Source organism: Excalfactoria chinensis, chromosome 11 (assembly GCF_039878825.1).
Source record: "Excalfactoria chinensis isolate bCotChi1 chromosome 11, bCotChi1.hap2, whole genome shotgun sequence".
Lineage (NCBI taxonomy): Eukaryota > Metazoa > Chordata > Aves > Galliformes > Phasianidae > Excalfactoria > Excalfactoria chinensis.
This window is the reverse complement of record NC_092835.1, coordinates 3,118,851-3,140,398: the sequence shown is the minus strand read 5'-3', so window position 1 is coordinate 3,140,398 and position 21,548 is coordinate 3,118,851. Positions and strand designations below refer to the sequence as shown.

General features: G+C 40.7%; 1 protein-coding gene across 1 annotated transcript in view; it reads left to right on the top strand.

Annotated features, from left to right (window-relative positions):
• The first annotated feature begins 274 nt into the window (after positions 1 to 274).
• The window catches only part of WFDC1 (WAP four-disulfide core domain 1), a 98,766-nt gene continuing 77,492 nt past the window's right edge, over positions 275 to 21,548 (top strand). The window contains exons 1-2 of the mRNA XM_072346726.1: positions 275 to 290; positions 16,174 to 16,256. The gene's annotated coding sequence lies outside the window, so the exon portion shown is untranslated. The remainder of the gene's footprint in view (positions 291 to 16,173; positions 16,257 to 21,548) is intronic.

The window sequence follows — 21,548 nt, the reverse complement described above, 5'->3', positions numbered from 1 at the left end:
AGACCAGTTTTTCAGCAACCAAAATAAATATCTTAAGTCTGAGTAGTTCCTACATGAAGTTCACTCCTGCTAAGAAATGAAATTATTTTTGCTGTAGTTATTCTGCTCTGGTCACTTACCCTTTGTCTTGCCTTTTCAGTCTCCAATGAGCTGGATGTTACCTACCAGAATAACTGATAAAGGACCCTGCACACTCCAAATCAGGGGAAGAGAAAGAACAGCCAGGATTCATTAAGACTGGTCAGATTTCATTGCAGAAAGTCGGACCGGAGGAAAATGAGCAAAGTAAGGTATGGAGATAGGAAGTATTAGTATCAAATTTCGTATGTTACTCTTTCACTGTCTCATTGCTCCTCATTCCCTCACTTCATTTAAAGCAAAGCGTGACAACGTGTGGCAATATCAAATACCTAATAATAACTGCTTTGTATTTCATAATGTTAATGCATTCATTACTGGCATCTCTAGGGCCAGGACGAGAGGAGCTGTGCTCAGCAACCACCCTATAAAAGAACAGAGATTCTAAGATTGTACTTTGTTCTCATTAGTGGTACTGATAGTTCTGTAAGGAAAAGGACATGTCTTATATATGAAAACAGACATTATGCTGGTAGAAAAGTCAACTAAATAAATGCTACTTTTACTGCCAGTATGTGAGTTTTAAAAGAAGCTACTAAGGTATGTTTTACCTTCACACTGTCATCAGTTGTCTCAGTGTTTGAAGAAGGTGGTCAAAGATTGTATCCACAATCTGAGCACTCAGGAGTGGATGTCAGACTAACATCTGATTCACTTTTGTGGCAGTTGGTTGTTTTTGAAGATCCTGACTAACTGTTTTGGACTTGACTTGAGCGTGCAGTCCTACCATTCACACTCCCAAGTTAAGCAAATGATAGTCAGTGCTAAATAACCCGTTCAGTTTTGCTGTAGTTCTTCTGAGGTAGAAGAACTGGAATTACACTTGCAGTTTTAAATAGAGATGATAACAACTAGAAAAACTGGATACTCTTGGCAGCCCTTACACTCAAAGCCTAATCAATCAAACCAGGGGATTACTTGAAGGAGTGTAGTACAATTAAGTTGTTTTGTGCATCATCTCATTTAAAAATAAACCCACATCACTACAATTTTATCCTATTAATTAACCTTGTCTACTTCTCTGACAAATGAGAATGTGGACTGAGAGTCTGATCCTACAAATGGCTGCTGAGGCTTGGATACTGCAAAGTGTATCCCAGCAGTGACTGTAACTGCACAGTAAGATATGCTTTCACCTTTCTGTACCTGAGAATTCATTATTGTCATTAATTATAGTATATAAACACAGATGCTTGAGAGTGTTTTCTGACAGAAATAGTTACTGTTACTCTCGTGTCTTCTAACTGCAGTCAATCCATTTGTCATTCTGTTAGCAGAACTTCCCTGCTGTAATGATTTTGCATTTTGGTCTGAATTACAACTGTTGTCACATTTTAATATACCTCCACGTATAGCTTGTTTGCCGAAGTCCCCATTTCTTTCTACAATGATCATGCAATGATTTATTTCTTGTTTTAGTTTTTTATGTGCAAGAATGAAATGCTCTTCTATTTTATTTCTTGCCTTCTTTTGGGTGAGCAATTTTGTTTAGATATTTTCTAACTAGATGTTAACTTTCTACCCAGAACTTGCAGAAAAGTGAAAGAATTCAATTTGGACTCTTTTATGAGGAATTCAGAATGAATACTTTTAGAAGATACATTTAGAAGTAATACACTTTACCACAAAGAATGCTATTAAGTGTTAAAATTCCTTTATGGGCCTATCAATTCCTCAGGGCTAAACATTAATCATGAGCAAGTGCCAGGCACGGAGATTGTTGTCCCATAAATTATTTCTGATACTGTTTTATGTTCAGTATTAACTTTGTTGTTTGGTGGGGGCATAAACTGCTGTGCTTAATGTTGTCTGACATCCATCGTAAAGAGCAGTAAACTAAAGAGCTGTGTCCTCTTAGATTTGTTGTTTGGTCCTGGTGTAGGGTCATGTAACAATGTCAAGGGCATCTCAGCTCAAATACACTTACCTTGTATATAAGGTTATTCAGAAGTATGAAAGGAATCTTACTTGTTCATGCTGGTGTTTGTGTGCCAGGTGTGGCTGAGCAGATAATTCAGGGTGATGTTGATGGTAGAAAGAAAAAAGCTGAAATTTTAAATTCTGAATGAAGCTGGGTGAGATTTCTGTGAACATTTCTTAGAGAATTCATTGCTGTTCCAATTACTGCGAACAAACAGATCTGGATGTATCTAATTCCCTTAAATACTTCACATGTGGAGAATAGGTAACTCTTTTCAGTGTCTGCTCTGACAAGATATTTATGCCCTCTGTTGTTGTATTGAAAGAAGTTTGGCATGGAAGATGCAAATTAACAGCTACACAGCATAGACAGCCAAGTTTTGCTCATCAAAACTTGGAAATGTTTCCTTCCAATTCTAACTGCAAAGCCACGAGAAAGGAGTCATTTGCAAATGGATGAAGGTGGCACCTGGAAAGCAAATGGAAACCAACACGGAAGCCAGAGCAGGAACTAGGCCAATTAAATGGCTCTGCAGTCACTCTGAATAATAGGGCAATTCTAAAGGCTTTGCAGAATACATGAATCTCTAACATCGCACACCTTGGAGCAGTGAGAGTCCATTCCTACTCTGAGTGAATCGAGCAATAAATTCCTTTTGATTCCAAGGTGTTCAGAATCAGGTCAGCGCTGAGTTGTTGTGCGAAACAAACCTGCTTAGGGATGAATAAAACCAGCCTTTGTTTGTTCAGTGTAACGATAGGAAAGGGAAGGTCTTCTAACTGCAACATCTAGGAAAACTGTGGCCTACATTTACTTTCCCACATTACTCATTAAAGTTCATTTCCTGCCCAAACTGTGCACCAATATACGCAGTTCTTTAGATGTTAGGAATGTTGAAAGTAATGCCTCCAGGCCTGCAGTGTTTGCTGTAATTGTCCATGTGCTGGAAGAAGAGCTTTAATGTGGGCAGCAAAAAAGGACTCATCCATGTTTGTCATTTGTTCCCTAATTTCCTCATTTTGGGCCATGCTGTTGGCAATTCAGCACAGTGCATAAGCAGTAAATACTATTCTGTGCCTCAGCGCTGGACAGCTGGTACCCCACGTTTTGTACAGAGCTGTTTTACAGCCTGTTTGCTTGGCATGCAGCATCCTGCTAAATTATTCACTTGATGCTGTGGCCAGGAGGCTGGATGTTTGTGACATGTCAAATGAAATTCAGTCGCTACCACTGATGTAAACAAACTCTCAAGATTTGTCTCTGTCAGGAGCAGAGCTGCTGATAATGTGATCGTCTTCTCCCAGCTGTCCTTTGCACTCCTGAGGGAGCAGTGATTAAGCGAAGGCACGATCCTCATCACATAGTGCTGGGCCACTTGTTAGGCCAGTTTAGATCAGGTTGGGATGGGAACGAGTAGGGCACTTTGTGTGCATCATCATCAGGAAAGGAACCCACACCAAAACTCACTGAAGTGAAAGTGGTCTCTCCAATAACTGTAAGTAGGATTTAGGCCTTCAATGGATCTATTTCAGCAGATAATGGGGTAGAAAGAAAAGGGACATTTGTGGATGCAAGCAACATTTTTTTAGTAACATCTGTCTTGTCTGGGGGCTGTTCATAGCTTTTGGGATCTGACTTTGGATCTTAGAGTCTTCATGATGCTGGAATGAGGCACCGACCGCATCACTTCTCTCAGTGTGGCTGACATTTCAGCTTTAGAGTCGGGGACAGAGCATAAAAGGCAGCTGTATTCCTGTTACTCTGCCACAGGAAGTGAAGGTTGTGTGCTTAAAAAAGTACGCCATGTTCAAGCCATAAAATTGAGTTTTCCTCAAGTTGTAAATGTGGCATCCTTAAACAGTGTCTCATTTTGCCACAGGGTCCCTAGAATATCACTTTTTGGGCCCCTTCTCTTTATCTGCTGAATTTGTCACTCTTTTCCCCAGCCTGAATGTGGCACTTCATGAGTTAGGCCAGGTGATGCAGGAGGGCTTGAGGGGAAGATTGCAGCTGCTAGATCCAGTGCCTTGAAGGAAGCTCCTTTGGGAGCCAGAGCTGGGCTGAAAGCATGCACCTCTTGTTGCCATGCAACAGTCAGACAGAATCCCGGGTACCAGACACAGCTCATCCATCACTTGGTGATTTTTCAGTCTCTTTTTCAAGTGTGGCTACCAGAATTGAACACAGTCTTTCAGTCTCTGCTTCAGCTGTACTGTAAAATAATGTTATTACTCCTTATTAGTCCCACACACATACATCTAAAGATCCCATTAGCTCTTTATGATTTTTCCCCATCAATTTGTGCCAGAGTTTCAGATTATGACAGCGCTGTTCTGCCTCTATTCGTTATAGTGCAACAACATCTCCTGATGTGAACTTAACAGCAGATGTTTCCTAACATTGGACTTATGCCTCAGCTAGGATAACCAAGACTCTGAGAAATTAGTGCAGTGAAAGCAGTTAACATCTGGCTGTGAAACAGAATGTCCACTGATCCAAATTGCTACTGTTTTTCTTTCAAGTCAGCATTTCCAACGGGAAGCTGTGTCTTCATGCTGCATTCTGTGTGTTGCTGTATTCATGATTCAGTGCCAGGAGAATGTCACAGTTAGATAAGAATATGCAATATCAAACTGTAAGAGTGTGCACTATAACTTCATGTTTGTCCAGCCCTGTGCAAAAACACAAAGCGTGTGCTGGGCAGAAGGTTCCTGAGAGGGTCACGTGGTCGTAGCCCATTAGGGTGCAACAACCGGAAAGTTTAAGAAATGAAATTAAACTTTTAACTGTACCATAATTGCATGACAGTAAAATTCAGCTCATATAATTCTGGTTACATTATCCTGGAAACTCATTTTTACGGTATCTTAAGCTATAAAGGAAATTCATTAGAGGCATAAGGAACACAATGAGATCATCTTTCATTTCCCTGCTCCAAAGCTACATGGGATGAAGAACTTCAAGCAATTTATTGTGTCAAGATCTGTACTGCATGCACAGATGTCAAGGAAAGAGAGATTATGTAGTGTAAGGTTCCTACCCTGATATATCAAAATAAATAATTTGGGCAGGATCAGTAATGCACAGCCATAGAAAGGAAGGAAAAGTGGGAGAGGGGGATACATTCTGAAAGTAAATTAAAACTGGAAAAATGATCCTAGAAACAATGCGGTGTATAGCAGAGAAACAGCACTGTTGGAAGTGCTGGTTGTGTGCATTGTGATCTCATTATTCAGACTGTTGAGATCTAAACTCCATCTACATCTAGTGGTTATTTTGCTGCAATTTCCATACTCAGAGAGTGCCAAAATTAAACTAGTACAGAGTTAATGATGCATACTGGCTGTTTTAGCCATTGTTTCTTCTCGGATCTGTACCAGTAGTGTCTGGGGAACATAAACAGTAGTAGACTGAGAGCACCTGTAATTACTGCTGTGAAATTGAACTGACCGGAATAAAATGGATCAAGAGTTTTGCTGTTAATTAATTTTTACAAATGCTTTCTTAATCTGTACATATGTATCTAGCATGGAGGCAAGGAGATAAAGAAAAGGCAGGCACAGAAGAGATGCACTTAAGGCACTAAATGGTGTATTACATACTGTTACCAATTTGGGAATTCTCTTTTCATTAGTGCTGAATCTGAAGAGTACCAAGACTGTTAGGTGCCACTGGCTTAAGAAAAATGGTTAAAATGGTCTAAATATGCTTAAAAAATTACCATAAGTAAAATACAGAAGCTTCACAGCAAGATAATGTCAGCAGTTCATGCTTCTGACCTGCTGTTCTGTTCTGCTTTGAGAGTTATGTATGTATGGGCTGCAGTTATGCAGGAGAGGTTGCAAGGTGCTTCTGTTTGTGGAAATCAAATGACTGACGATGTCCCGACTATGATGGGAAACTGCACAGATTCGGAGGTTCTTTAGGATCTTTCTTTTTAACAGAATTGTCTCATAGGAATAATCACAAGGTCCACAGTGTTCATTGACAGACCTGGGCAGAGCGGGGGCCAGAAGCTGCCCAGGTGGATGCTGAGGCTGCTTTATGCTTGCAGCAGCATCCTGCTTTTGGCAGAGATTTCTTGTGCTTAGTCAAACTGTCTGCAACAATTAATTGCTTGTTGCAAAGTCAAATCAAAGTGCTTAAAGATCTCAATACACTTGTCGTTTGATTCTCGGAATAGCTTAGGAGAATGCAGTTGTGCTGGGGTAGGAGAAGAACAATCTTACAACATATCTGCATCATGCATGCCTGCCAAAGATGAGGATAATCAATCAGCATGTTGCCGCTGCTATTGATGTGGTGTGAGATGGTGTTTGACTTGAAAGATGAAGAGGAAATTAAGCGTAACACAGTGATAATGGAATGATCAATGCTGCTCGCTGCAGACTTTGCTTGTGCATAGAAAAGCAAGATATTTTGAGAATGCTGGCCGTACAAGCATGAATAAGGTGGTAAGTCTTGCCCAAAAGCTGAACAGAACTGACTAATATGCTACAGTTAACAGTGGTGCTTTACCAGCAAACCAAGAAACACAAAAAGAATGAGAGGGTGTCCTAAAAGTTCTGTTTCAAGAAGGTATGGGGAGTTCTGGGTGCTGCCACAAAAATCCTTGATCCCAGGCATTAAATCTTGGCTCTGTTTTCTCATCAAGCGTAATGGAGGAATTAGTGGAGAAATGATTTTCTTCTCGCACTTGCATACACTTGTCGGGTTGGGACAAATTGTTTTCCTTCAATGGAATTTTCTGTGGAAGGATCTTTCAATGTAGAACTTGCTCCAAGTATCTTGGATCTCAGCTTCATTTGGTGTGAAGCAAAGTGATCCTGGGTATTGATCTGGAGAGGAGAACAGTTGTAAGTGGTTCTCCATGGGTGTGATACACAGACAATAGGATTGGTCTCTGTAGATGGCATGTTTGCAAAACTCTGTGTAATGCCAGCTTCAATTTTTTTATGTTAATTGTTCCCATAAGGGAAAACAGGACTTCTGAATATCTGCATTTATTATTTATTCTGTATGGGTTTATCTATGGCTTCTGCTAATGAGATATCCTATACTCTTGGTGTTTCCAGTGTTTTTACAGAACATCCATTTCTCAGGAAATCATTAAGGAAATAATTAGGGACCTTCATCCATTTCCCATCCTTCCTTGCATTTGAGATCCTTGGCGTCACTCAAGTTGTCTTGTTTTCAGGATTCTGACTTGTTGCAAAGACTAAGCACTGGATTTTGATGTCCTGGTCCTTCTTCACAGCCTTTGAAGCTCATCTCATCTACTCTCTGAAATGCTTCTTTACTCAATAATACCACATGATGAACCAGATAATAGGATTATCAAATCTCAGTCGTATGCTTTAAAATATCTTGCTGAGTCAAAATTTCATTACTTTAATATTCCATTGACCACTATATGAACTTTCCTTTCACTGTGGCTTCTCTGCAAAATGACATTATGTACCAGTGGCTTGTATGAAATCTTTCTTAATGTCCTCGATTAGTTAATAGCTTTACAATGCAAGGATAGGATCTAAAATTCCTTATCCATGTAGTAAACTGTATTTCTTGGCACTACTGCCTGTTCAAGTTGCAGTGCCATTTACCTTTGTTTTTAATTGAATGTTAACCTCAGGCTAATCACCATTCAGCTTTAATCTGTCACCATTCAGCCTTAAACCTGTGTAGATACATTTTATAGAACTTTTACCTATTTGACTGGGTTGGGATTCACAGCAGGCTCCTAATGCAGGATGGCTGTAACAGTGTCCAGTGAGTGAAGTTGAGTGTCCTAGAATATGACTGAACAGTTCTTTGAAATCAAGTACAGCACGAATCACACTAGATAAATGGCATATTTTAACTGAGCTGAGTCCTTGGAGAATTACTCTGGTGATAATAGGAAGACTACAGCTGAGCGTCTTTTGAAATCAGGTAATTTGAAATTAACTCTGTTTTCTTTACCTGGTTAGCACAGTCCATTGTTCCAAGCTCAGCTTGCTATCTGATGTCTCAACTGCAGCATTTCCCAGAGTGTTTCCTGAATGTTTTAATGTGATTTGAGACCCTTTCATTCTTGAGTACTACAATTGCAATGAAATTAGAAAGCATAGTGGTTAAAATGAGTTTCCATTGCTAAAATAAATTATATTGGTAGACAATTCAGGATAAGATCAAAGAATTAAAAGGCTTGAGAATAATTCATACTGAGAGCAAGTGTGGACTCCAGCATCTTCAGGCTGCAGTTTTCTTTCTGATAGTGTGCCAGGTGTAACATGAATGTCTTCCAGATCAAGCGTTGCTTGATTAAAATGGGTTAGAGAAAAGAAAATCAGTCAGAGCTTGCCACATTTTCTCTGCAAGACTCACCTTGCTTGCCAGGAAAACAGGCAGCGGAGCTATTATCATTCAAATAGCAATGAGATGTGTGATTTAGGTTTTTCAGGTCTCTGCCTTTCATGCTCTCATAATAGAAATCATTAGGGATCTGCTGAAAAATTCCATTTATCACAGTAAATTTAGATGACTGATGACATTAAGTGCTGTTATGGGGCTGGGTCATGATTACTACCAAGCTGAGTCCTGTTCTGGCTGGCTGAGCATGCACTAACTCACATAGCTAGATTATTGTCCATCATGGCTGATGATAAAGCCTGGTTTTTCTAGCAGCAGGGAGGTAGGAAAGCATTCAGGAGAAGTCTCTGCCTCTTGCATCTGGAGGTGAATTCAGGATGAGGTTTTCATGCTTTTGGTTGGGTAAATCAAAAGTCTTTGAGCTTTCCAAATTGTAATTCTCTGCTTCTGCATGCTAACTGAGGCCAACTCCTATTTATGCACTGCAGAAGTGTTATTACCTACATGCCTAAGAAAAGGAAGGGAAAAGCCAGGGCTTTCTAGGCTGTGATGAGGTTACAAGGCAGTTAATGCTGCCAACCCCAAACAAACAGAATTATCACACACCATTAAGTGGTTTTCTCTTCTGTCACACAGTCTGTGTGTAATCTGTAGCAGCCATCTTGCTTTGGGTAAATCTCAGTCTTGGAATTCCATTCTCTCCAGGAAGGTTTTTAGCTTGACAGCCTAAAATTGTCAGTTTACAACATAAATTCACTATCTGAGTTCCAAACACTGCCTTTACAAATTGCACTTTCATTATGTAAAATAAAGCAATTTATATCCATTGTCAGTAGATACAGTGCTTCAGTGCACACTGTTTAGCTCGATCTATTTGAAAGCTTGGAAGTAGCTGCCTTCCAAACAAACAAATGCTTGTATGATCCTTGTGTCTATAAGCAGTATCTTGCTGATCTTCCAGGATGGTTTAAATTCTGAGTTTAGCTACTTCAGCCTGGGCAGAATGGGACATTTTTTTTCTAATTAAGAAAGCAGGTGGTGGCCAATAGAAAAATCAAGTGACTATTGTAGACAAAAATGAGATATCGTATCATCTTTAAGTAAACAAAATGAAAGCATGGGTAAAAGAAGATAATTTGTTTTTTCTTGCAAGTAAACCTCAGGGCTGTATTATTTCAAGGCTGCTTATCAGAAATATTAACGCGTGCTCTTCTTCTCCTTTGAAATTCTGGCAGGTTTTAATTATATTATGACTTATTTTGCAACCTCAAGGCTTACAATATTTACTCAGGCAAAATTAGAAAGGAAGAAAGGTAATCAGTCATTCACAAGTCTAATTCTTTCTTTATCCATTTTGTAAGCTGAGTATAGAGTAATTCTGTTGTTAGGATCGCTGACAAATACAGAGCTAACATCTCACCCTCAGTAAGAATCCTAAATGGTCATTAGCTTCTAGAGGTTGGCCCTCTTGATTTCAGTGGATGTGTGCTGGCTGAAATTAGAATTATGCATGTAAAGTTATGAACAGATCTTCTGCCATCTGATTTTGGGCCTGTTAGGAAAGTTATTTTCCAGCGGAGAAAGCAAAACAAATTTCTGCCATTTCATTGAGGTTACATGAGCTCTTTCTGCTCCAAAATGGCTGTTTGCAAACAATAATGCCTGCTGAGTTCTTCCTTACAGCTTGTTTCAGCTGACCTGCACAGAATGCTCATCCATTACTCTATTACAGATGCTATTCTGGCATGTATCATTGCAACAGTGTCCATCGAAAATGTCACTCAAGACAAACATTTGCCAGATCTGCCCGCCAGCCTGAGTTAAATCATCACTGTGTGGGTTGGATGTAGTTTGTCCTTGCGTCTCCCCCTCTAAGAAGATCATTAGGGAGACGTAGAAGAGCTGATAACTAGCAGTGAATGACACGCAGCAGATGCTAAGTATTCTAACACTGTTAACGGTTAAGTTTTTACTGTGAGATCGGAAACTCTAGAAATTTTGTTTGTTGCTAGGAATCCTTCTTCTAATTTTAAGGGACGTGGTACAGCAACTTCTGGGAACAGAACAAGATGGTGAGTATATGGTTTGATTAATAAACACTCCCTGCAAACCATTAGCCCGGAGTATCCTAAGTTTCAATTCAGTGATAATACTGCATGGGAACCTTGTGGAACTACAGGTGGGCATGAGGCCACCTGATCTTGTTGAGGTGGATGTTTTGCTTTGCTTCTTTTCTGATAGAGTCTTTTTCTCCTGCAAATTGCCAGTACCTGTGTGTTACCAAATCCATGCTGAGTTTTAATCTGAAACTATAGTTATGTATTGTGAGGTTGACAAGAAATACTAAATTCTTTCAGGAAATCAGAGTTGGTCCTTACCTTTTCCTACATAGCACAGCTGAAGAGAACCTTGACAAAGTAAGGCCTCAGTCCTATAGCTGATAGTTCCCTAGAAGATCACTGCATCCCTGTCAGAACTTCCCTGAAAACACAAAGTGCCCATCATCAGCTGCTGGGTCAGACCTTGCCATGGGAAAGATCCAACCTGTGTGCAGATGAGCAGGAACTTCTTGGATGACCTTTCCAGCTGTCCCACTGTCATGCCTTCGGTCCCAAGGAAAGGCATTTACTGGTACATCATGGTTGAGGTAGCTAATTTTAGCACCTGCAGCTGTTTGATTGGGACTCTCAGCAGAACATGACTGCAGAGAGAGCCTGGAGGAAAGTGAGAGATCACTCGGCTATGAATTCCATATGTTTTAAAGCTTGACTGTCCTGGGGAGCTTCGTGCTGCTGTCATTGCTGACCAATGTCCTGCACTTGGCTGGGAGGTTTCTTCCAGCACTGGAGGGTATTCAATAGAAGTATACAAAAAGTCTACTTAATATATGACACTTAATATATGACTCTGTGAGCAGTGCTATCCCTTCTTGATTCCTAACAATGCTGGATGTTTTGTTTCTCTGAAAGAGGTGGGTGAGTAAATACTACTGTTGAGAAAAGCTTTTTGTCTTACCAAGATCAGCTTTTGGAACCTGCAAGCTGAAAAATCTTTTTCCTGAAAAAGAAACAAAAGATTCTGCCCTACTTTTCTAGAGATTAGCTTTTGTTTAATCTTCCAATCTTCTAGCATACCGAATCACTGACTAATAACAACATACTAGTTAATCCTTATGAAACATGTAGGGATAATTCAACCTAAGAAACAATTCATGTTGTACTGGCTGTCAGTTTATGTCATAATTTCAGCTGTTAAAGGATAAAAAAATAAATGAAATGTGTATTTTCCCCTCAATTTGTTTATATTGGCAGCCTTCTCAGCTCTTTTGGGCATCTTCATCATAGACACTCTTGTTTTTTCACCCGTTTTCGTTTTGTATTCTCTTAGAGAAGATCAGAGGTAGGAAAATAAAACCTACCAACATGTCAAAATGGTCACTTTTTTGTTGTGTGCATGGCACACAAAGTGAAGGCTTGACTGCAGCTCACAGACAAGCCAGTAGTACAGTGAAAATCAGCGAGAGCTGCTGCTGGTTAGCGGTAGGACTACCACTTCACAATGTGCTTTTATGGCAGTGAGACATTTCTCCTACCTTAGTGCATCTTTCAGGCCAGTTCCCTGTGCAAGGATTTGCCTTCCTAACCTTGTCCTCTGCACCTCAATTTTTCTCTTTGTGATTTGTCTCCTTCAGACCTTCCCCCTGACTCATTTACTCGCACATCCTGAGACATCTTAAAAATAGATATCTGAAAATAAGAACATTACATAAAAGCATGGAATCACTGAGACACGTGGAAAATGGTCATAATAAATCATCCTTCCTCCTTTACCCTTTGCATTATCTGTGAACTCCTTCAAATGGATAATTTAATTTTCTCTACAAGTAATACACTCAGTAAACAGTGTTGCTGGATCTATAGGTAGCAAGCAGTAACTCTGAGTCAGGATTATTTCGGACATTTGGGTGGCTTAATGTGGGGAAAAATGTCTGTAAGCCAGATTGGATGGGCTAAACCGTGTCTTTAATAGGGTCATTGTTGTTGGTGCTTATCAATGTAACTTTGTACAGTAACGACAACTGTATTCAAGAATAGTTATTGTAAGAATTACATGCTGTACTTTGACTACCATTGGATATCGCCACTTGATGTAAAAGCAAACCACTTTCACATATATACCAATTATATGCCAGTTATGATACATTAAAAAAAGAAGTACTGCATTTTTACCAGGACCTTGCAGGTAGCACTTGAGACATTCATCGAACTTTCCGTTATCAAAAGGCACACATAAATAACCTTGACTGTTTATTTCTTTCAATATGAGTTCCCGGGGAAGAAGGGCTGATCCTGAGATGGGTCTGTGATTGATGCCTCTCGGCTGTGAAAGGAGCTATAAGGGCCTTGGACAAAACTGCCTGCCTTTTTATAGAAGGAGCAAACAAAGCTGCATACGAATTTCATTCAATCATAGAGTGGTTTAGGTTAGAAGGGGCCCTAATGATCATCCAGATCTACCCCGTGCTGCAGGCAGGTCTACTACCCACCACCTCAGGCTGCCCATGGTCCCATCCAACCAGGCTTTCATCACCTCCAGGGATGGGGCACCCACAGCTTCTTTGGGTGGCCATGCCAGTGGATTTCCTGGAGTGAAGAACACAACATCCTTTTGCTACACTATATCCTGGGAAACACCACGTCATCTTCCTCTCTAGGAATATTATATTCTACATAAAGATATAGGCTTACAGGAGTGTCAGCTGAAGCTCTTCATTTTGGTTGCTTGTGGGATTTTTAAGAGTGGAGCCAGTACAAGCACAGAGAAATGTGCTAATGTACCAGGGTGGGAGATGAAGGTCAGCTGGGGATTGTTACAGGTTGCCATGAAGAGCAGTGGTGTGGACCTCTTGGAAAGTTCAGATACCTGGGTTTGGGACGGGAGGCCAGCATGCTGGCAGACAGCAGGAAAGGTATCTCCTTTTCTGTAAAGAATGTGAGCTGAAGGAAGTGAGGGTGGTGGTCTCTGTCAGTCCTCAAAGTTAGAACTAGTTGTTTGTGCATTATTTATCAGTGCTGAGCTTTCATACATCTCTTCTGAATAATGGAAGGAAACATTGCATGTGAGATCTCTACAAAGGATCTCTGTTGAGACGAGGCTGAGGGATTTAATTAAGAAAAGGCTTGAATATATTGAAAGCTGAATAAAATGAAAGCTGAAGTTTAGGAGGCTGACAGCTGCTGCTGTCCTCATCTGTGTAGCTGACCAGAAGTCAGGTTCCCAGGAATGCAGTTTACAGCATTCCGTTCTAGCAGGACCTTTGGGCTCAGTAATTCACCTGATACTCCTCAGGTGGGATGAAGAGGAGTAGTTTGACTGTCTGCTGTATCCTGGGGCCAAGTTGTGCTTTTCACAATGAAAATTTCCCTTGAACCACGTCAGTTTTTCTTTCATCTCATGTGCACTGCTGAGGTAAAACAGTGGAGGCAGTTGGTTTCCCTTTGCATTTCTTTTAATATATGAAGTAATACTATCTGGCTCTGAAAACTCATGCTGACTCTTCATTATTATACATATATATAAATATAAACTTTCTTCCCTTAACACTGGAATACATTCATGCCCTCTAGGTAAACCCGAATCAAACTTAATTTGCAATTTTCTTGCCTTCATGCTAAGCTATCCAAGATACTTTACTGCTAATTTCACAGTTCTCAGTACCTCAGGGCAACGCAGCTTCTGTAATGTTTCAAGCCTAGTGAATGATGTCTGCAGTTAGAAATGAGTGCAGTGGTCTAGCAAGCTTGGAAATGTGCCCATCCATCTGAGCTGCACCTTTATCTTGCCTAGCAGAGCGGGTGCCGCTAGGTGGCTGTCGGGCAAAAGGAGTGGGTACCTCCGGGTGGCATGCAGGGCAGATCAGGATTCAAGGCAGCGCCTCTATGGAGTGGTTTTGTGGCAGGGTCTTAACTCTCAAAAAGTTCAGGAGGTGGAGAGAGACTTAATCGTGATGCATTGTGTTTCTGTGATGTGAAACATTGCCGTTAAGTAAATGAGCCTCTTGGTGTGAATGAACCTCAGTGTGTGTGAAGTCTGATGTAGTAGTGAATACTTTGAAGAGGCAGAATTCCCAAAGGCAAAATGGGCTGCACCGCTGGATTATCTTGCATTTTTTCAGCTTACTGTTATAATTTGTTTTACATCATTAGACGTGCATCTTAAAGGTGCTTTGCAATAATACTATGCCTTCATCTTGGAAGGCAGTAACAAAATAGGTAAGATGCTGAACAAGAAGGGGTCCAGCACAGTGACATGGCAGAGGGGTCCTGCTTGGCCTTTGGCTCAGACTGGATAGAACAGAGCTGGTACGCAGCCATTAAAGACTGAGCATATCATCTGTCTGTGTATGCATCACTTCCTCGATAGACTGGAAGAGTGGGAGAAGATCCTGGATGCTGATATCTGAATTTTGGCTCCACACCAAAGCAGTGTTCCTGCAGATTCAATTACTCTCATCTGAACTTTTGGCACATACTTTGATGCTTCTTCAGTCATTTTCTTCAGTTAGTAAAAGTACACACAGGGACTGTACTGGGAGGGGGACCAATGCAATGTTACAAAGATGCTCTTAAAGTCTCAGATGTGAAACTGCTGGCTATAACTGGGGAGGTGTTAGCATAAAACCCATCTGCAGCAGCACAGCCTATTTACTGATCCTCCTAAAGCCTATGAATAAAAAGTGGATTGCAACTGTGCAGCACAAAAGACACAAAAGGGAAGAGGAAACTAGACCTGTGGCAGCCAACGAGCTGTGGAAACTGGAGTGATTTCCTACAGGTACACAACCAAGTTTCCAGAGGAAAAACCCTCCTTTAATATTTGTTCTTTTCGATGTGCTTTTCTCCTGTCTCATGAGATCCAGTCAGACAAATGCAGGCTACTGGGTCAATTCCCAGGCAGAAGTTCTGGCAGGATTCAGCTTAGAAGCCACTTGACTTACCTGCCACATTAGAGAAAAGGAAAACTTCCAAAACTAATAAGCTTGGTTATTCGATAAAAAAGCAGTTAGAAGAAATGAGTACTATTGCTGCTTTGCTACGTGGTGCTCCAAGACTTGTTGGCTGGTTGCTCTTACTCTGAATAAAATGAGAGGATGGTATAAATATTGGCAGTCCTCAGTGCAGCTTTTTAGCCAAAGATGAGCAAGCAAACAGCTGTGATTATGTCAGCTTTTCTCAAATAAACGTGCCCTTAAGGAGCAGGTTCAGCACCTCCCTGTGGTTCTAATTAGCTTATTCTCTCCCAGGTACAGGAACGCAGCGATCATCTACTAGTGGTTTACAGGTTGAGATATTCCCTGCTTTTAGAGAGTTTTTAATAACCCCTCTTCTTTCTGTTGGAGATTGGATGGATCCAGACCTTCTGGTTTCCCTCCCAGAATCTGGAAATCTGTCATGGGCTTTGAAGGTCTTATGGAGCTTCCTTTTGGAAAGGCAGGTGGTTGGGTGCAGTTGGTGTGGCAGTTTTGGACTGCACAGCCTGTCTGCATGTATCTGAAATGACAACATGCAGCAGTATCCATATAGATAAAACTAGAAATACAGAGGCTTATCACTGTGTCTGATATTGCAGTTCCTGTCAACAGGGAAGTTGCAGGTCTCACAGTGAAGCTGAACTTCTGAAGCCTGAAGCATTGGTCATGGTTATTGGTAAACGGATGGTTAATCTTTCTCTTCAACTCACTGATGGTCTCTTCTGCATTTCAGAATCACTTGATGAGGCGGGATGATGGCAGTGAACATATTACTGCAGCAGTGCAGAAGTCCTTACAGCCCTATTCTCAACTGCGGTAAGTTGGCTGAAGTCTCTGGATTTTAGGAGTGATAGTGATTCACAGCGCATCTAGTCTATCTTCCTTCATTTTTTTTCCCTTTGGAAAGCAGTACTGAATCAGACAATGAAAAACATGGAAATCTGGGAGATAATTTGGAACTGATTTAGTGTTCCCTCTAAAAATCTTTCTTTTGAAATGCAGTATTTTTATAAGTGCTACTCAAAGGAAAATACTATTGGTCACAATTTTATGTAGAAAGACAAAATTCTGTAGGAAAATGCAATTTTAGATTTAATCTCTTAGAACATTTCACAGTCTGTGAATCACTAATGGCACAAATGTATTTGACCTTTAATTTCCCCTAGGTGTCTTTGTATTGGTACAAAATTAGTTTCATTTGCTCTTGCATGCATACTTACACCTGGATGAACTGATTGCATCGTCCTTATCAACTCTGTAAATGACTGTACTACAAACTCCCACTTAGTGCTACATGCAGGCGCCGTCTCAGTTAGGAACTTAGGTATCAGTGCTGGAATTACAAATAAAGCTGTGTTAATAGGAGAAGTCGAACTGGAAATTTACTGGTAGTGGGAAAGGCAAGAAAGATTCCAAGTGAACAGTGTTACACTTTATTGGTATTGATCTCCTTGGCAAGGCTGGATGGGGTTGGCTTTGGTTATAATGGAAAAAGGACACATTTGTGAGTCGAGGTGGAATAGCAGAGCAGATTTTTGCTATTATCCATGTTCAGAGTGATTCTGTGATCTGATACAGTCTATTTCCCTGACTTTCCCTGACTTAGAATTGTGTGAAACCTTTCCTCCCCAGACTGTGATCAGAACATCAGCCTGGATGGTTTTACCCTCTGCTTCCTAAAAATATCTTGACAACTGTGTAGCAGTTTTGCTACACAAGTCTATTTGTGTGTCTTTGCTAAACTGTGTAATTTCTCCTTTAATCATCCGTAGCTCTTAGCCTCATAGCTCTTTCTTCTCTCTGAAGCTTTGAAGTTTCCAGGAGTTTGTGTCTGAGCTCAGGTGACTTATGGAATTCTCATCTAAAAGTCTCTCAGAGGTAGAACAGCTCTAATTTGGTATAGATCTGCAGTCAGAAAAGTTTCGGGATAAAATACCTGACTAATGAATGTTTTGTGATTTGGAGGAAGAATAGATCAAGAAGGCAGAAAGGTTTGTCGTTGTCACTTGCTTTGTTGTTCTGCTGGAGGTATTTCAAGAAAAAATGGTTTCCATGTTAAATTTTAATCAGAAAATGTTGACTGATTATTCTTAAAAGACAGCATTTGTGTACAACAACCTACAGTACAAGGTCTGTTGATTGAAGGAGATAAAAGCACTTCAGGTTTGTTTTAAAAGTCTTCTCTGTTCATGAATGCAATTCAATTGTCTTTAGTATTTTCCACACTGTAGCTGCAAGGTTATGAACTCTTACAGGAAAATGCTTTAATGAGATGACATTTACGTAGCAAATGAACAGTTTGTGACATGGGGTTCCAACAATGAGCAGGCAGAAAGGGGGAAGAAGCTTTGGAATGAGGAGAGTACTCAGTCAGAGCTCTGTCTGTGTAGGCAGTGAAGTGAGCCACGATGCAAGTGGTGGAACACTGGCAAACAGTCATGCAGCTTGTTTGAAATTAAGTGGAAAAAGTCATTGCGTGCTCACAGCGGCACTGCAAGAACTTCACTGGTGTGCAAGGTCAGTGTAAACCACACCTCAACTACTTTGACTTCAGGCAGGAGAAAATTCTGCATCACTCCATTTGCTCTTAGTGAAAATAGTCACAGTTCCCTGAAAGGTGATTAAAAGGGAATTATTTTGAAGAGGTAGAGATGAAACCTGTTGACTCATGCTTAGTGTCCAGCTGACTGATACTTGGCTGAGCACTGGAACTGGCAACCATTTGAGAAGGTATTATGGCCCCGTCATCTGCATGCACGGTGCTCTGTGCTAACACATGAAGTGCTAAAGGAATTTTCTTAAACAAAACTGTCAGGTATGAAGCAGTAAAATTCACTTACGATGTAAAATTTTAAATGCTATTAACTGTTGTATCTGGAAGATTACATTTTATTACTGGTTATGGTACTCCTTACTCATGTTATTACAAACTGTAACTTTCAGCAGAGAAATATCCGAAGGGTTTTCTATATCCCATCCCTTTCAGATGCATCCTTCATTTGTACAACCAGACAGGAATCCAGGAAATCTGTATGGATTTTTACCATTCCCTCTTGCTGAACTTACTTTAATATTCTGTTGAGGTGCTCCTTGAGCACTCTGAATTGTGCTATTGGTCCAAGCCTGCAGTTCATACTTAAATCATTTCCATGGTCTTTGCTAGAATGTGGCTCATTTGTAATGGAGTAACCTTGGGATAAATTGTCTGTGTAAGCTGGTCCTGGAGATCAGGTCATGGTATGAGGGATCTACTGGAGGCAAGTCTTTTAGGCTTAGTTTCTATTGAAAGTAAGATGGCAAAGACAGAGGCAGCACCTTAGTTCTTCCTCCTTTCCTTGAGATCACAATTTTTGTTATCCATAAAAAAAAACAACAAAAAGCCCAGGAGTGTTAGCATTCCTTGTAACATTGCAGACTAAGAACCAGAAGTTCTTACCAAGGTTTAACTTCAACATGAGACTGACAATTTATCATTCACAGGAACTCAAACTTTCTGATGTTCTTGCAGGGAATGTGCTGTACGTTTCCTTGACCTTCCAGATTTTCATTGTTATTTATAGATAACAAATGTCCTGGGGCGAAAGGGGCGGGGGAAAGAAAGGTTAAAATCATTAATTAGGAATAAAATCAGAGGGAACATCGTATAATTTTTATTGGCAGATATGCTTAATGCTTCATAATGACTAAAGAAATGAAGTAATTAGATATGCTGTTTGGGTATGTTTGAAATCAAATATATATATGTATATTGCCCAAAAAAACCCACCTTAGCCCAGCTCTAATTTATGCATAGTACTATTAACTCTAATTTATGCAGTGTACTTAGGAGTAAATTATAGAATAATTCAGTTAAATAATGTATCATGCCCTCCAATTAATTTGTGACTTAAACAATAAACCTGGTATCTGAAGTGTGTATGAATGTTGGTGATTGGATGCAAAATTGCTAAAGACACTTAGAAATCAGCCCTCGGGAGGCCTAACAGTAGGCTGAAAAATACTGAACCTATGAAAGTAACGGGACTTCCTGACTAAAATAACATTTCCATTTTTATATCATCCTTCACTACCAGAGGAACTGATGAAAGTCAAAACCAGCTGGAAAGTAGCTGGGAGGTAGAAAAGCTGCAGTGAAAAGTCTGAAACAATTTGCAGAATCCCTGAAGTTAGAGTGAGGTCAAAGCAAAGGTCTTATTCCCTCAGTCCTGCTTCAGCATCATAGAACACTTGCAATTATTTTGTGATCAGACCCCATTGATTGTGTCTTGGTGTCAAGCCAGACTGGAGATTGGAAGGGTCCTGTATTGCATTTTCATGTGATCCTGTCCCTCTGCTTGCTGGCTTGCAGAGAAGGATATCTACTGATTTCCCCAAACTTTATCACTGGGAGTTGTGTGGGTTCTTCACCATACAGCAGAGATGTTGATATATCCGAGTACCAGTCAGAATTTTAACAAGGGATGTGATGCATTGGGGAGAGCTGAGGAATGTGGCTCACACTGGATAACAAGTGCTGGTCCTCTGCATCTGCTGGGAGTTAGATTCAAGGAAGAAGCTCTGAACTAAGAGAGGCTGGATGCCAGGCACCTAAACTGCTCTTTTAATTAAGTCTAGTTATGAAATGATATGTGCTTGGCAACAACAATATCTGCTAATTGTAACTGCTTGTTCTGAATTTGTTTCTCAGTTCAATTACACAGGAACTAAATGTTCCCCTCGACATATTTTTCCCCTCCCTAATAACACAGTGAATCATGAAGGATATTTTCCATGAAAGCTTCTTCTGGCCTGGCCCAGCTATCGGGAGGAATTCAGTTACATGTGGAAATGTATGGCACGGTGCTGATTGTGGCAAAAATACCAGCACTTACTTCACTGTTAAACATGGGTGTTTTTCTTCTTCTTTTTCTATCCTTTTTTCTATTCTTTGAAGATTTGGAGTGCTGTGATTCTGGACATAATTATCCCCACAAGCCCTCACAGCCCCCATCACAGAACATCTTGGACATTAGGGTGGTAGCAGCACTTGGGCAGTAAAAGTCCCTGTATTTTTCCAGCTATCTGTGTGCTGAGAGAAATGTGGCTGGGTTAACTCTCAGTGGGACCGTGTTGAACTGACTCCTGAACTAGCAAGAAAAGTGTTAATTAAGAAAAGTAAATCAATTGTATTACCTAACTGCTTGTATTTCCAAAGAGCGTGTCGGTGCTTCAGGGGATAAATGTCTTTCAGGGATGTGGCTGTTCTGCAGCAAGGTATGCAATTCTCACAGCAATCACTGAGCAGCAACAAGCACTGCCTTGGACACAGGCTGTGATGGGATTGTGGCAGTGTGCAATGGCTGATCCTGAGGAGCTGAATCAATGGTAAAGAAATACAGAATCAAATGCAGGTGGCATCACATACACAGAGTCCTGGAGAGGTCTGGCTCATGGTACACATATAGGGAGGAGTTGATCTGATTTACTATCTGAGTAGTCCTGCTATAGAGAATTACTGGCAAAAATGGAAGCTAAACAAGAAAAAAATAAATCAGATGGATTTATGCATGAAACAGGAGCTCCCCGGTATGTGGCAAATACAAATTCCTGTTGTTTAGCATTAACTTGCTCCAGTTGTACTGGAACATCCCATCCATGATGTGCTGGAGTTTCTCTGCTTTAGATCAGAGTTGACAGCAGGATAAACCCAGGAGATTAATGACGTGATCTGAACTGTGCCAACAACTGTGTTTTTCTGTCCTTAAGCTAGAAAGCACATTGAGGGGAGCCACTAAAAACTGAAGCTGCCTAATGCCTCCATGAAGCTGCATAACTCTGCTGCTGTGTGTGTGTCTGCATGGGACGCTGCTGACAGTGCCTGCAGGATCCCCTGGGCTCTGACCTGCTCTGCCTGAGAACGGCACAGGCTGAAAATGGAACCAAAGAGTCACTTTGTGGAGCACAACCATGTCATGGGACTGTGGTAGGATTTAAGAAACGGAAAAATAAAAGCTGAAAATCAGATGGAAACATTAATTTAGGCCTTGATTTATCTCGGTACTTGAATACATGCCTCATGTCCATTGAGTCAAGGCTCTGCAGGACTGCTTGCAAACCAAGGACCCATGA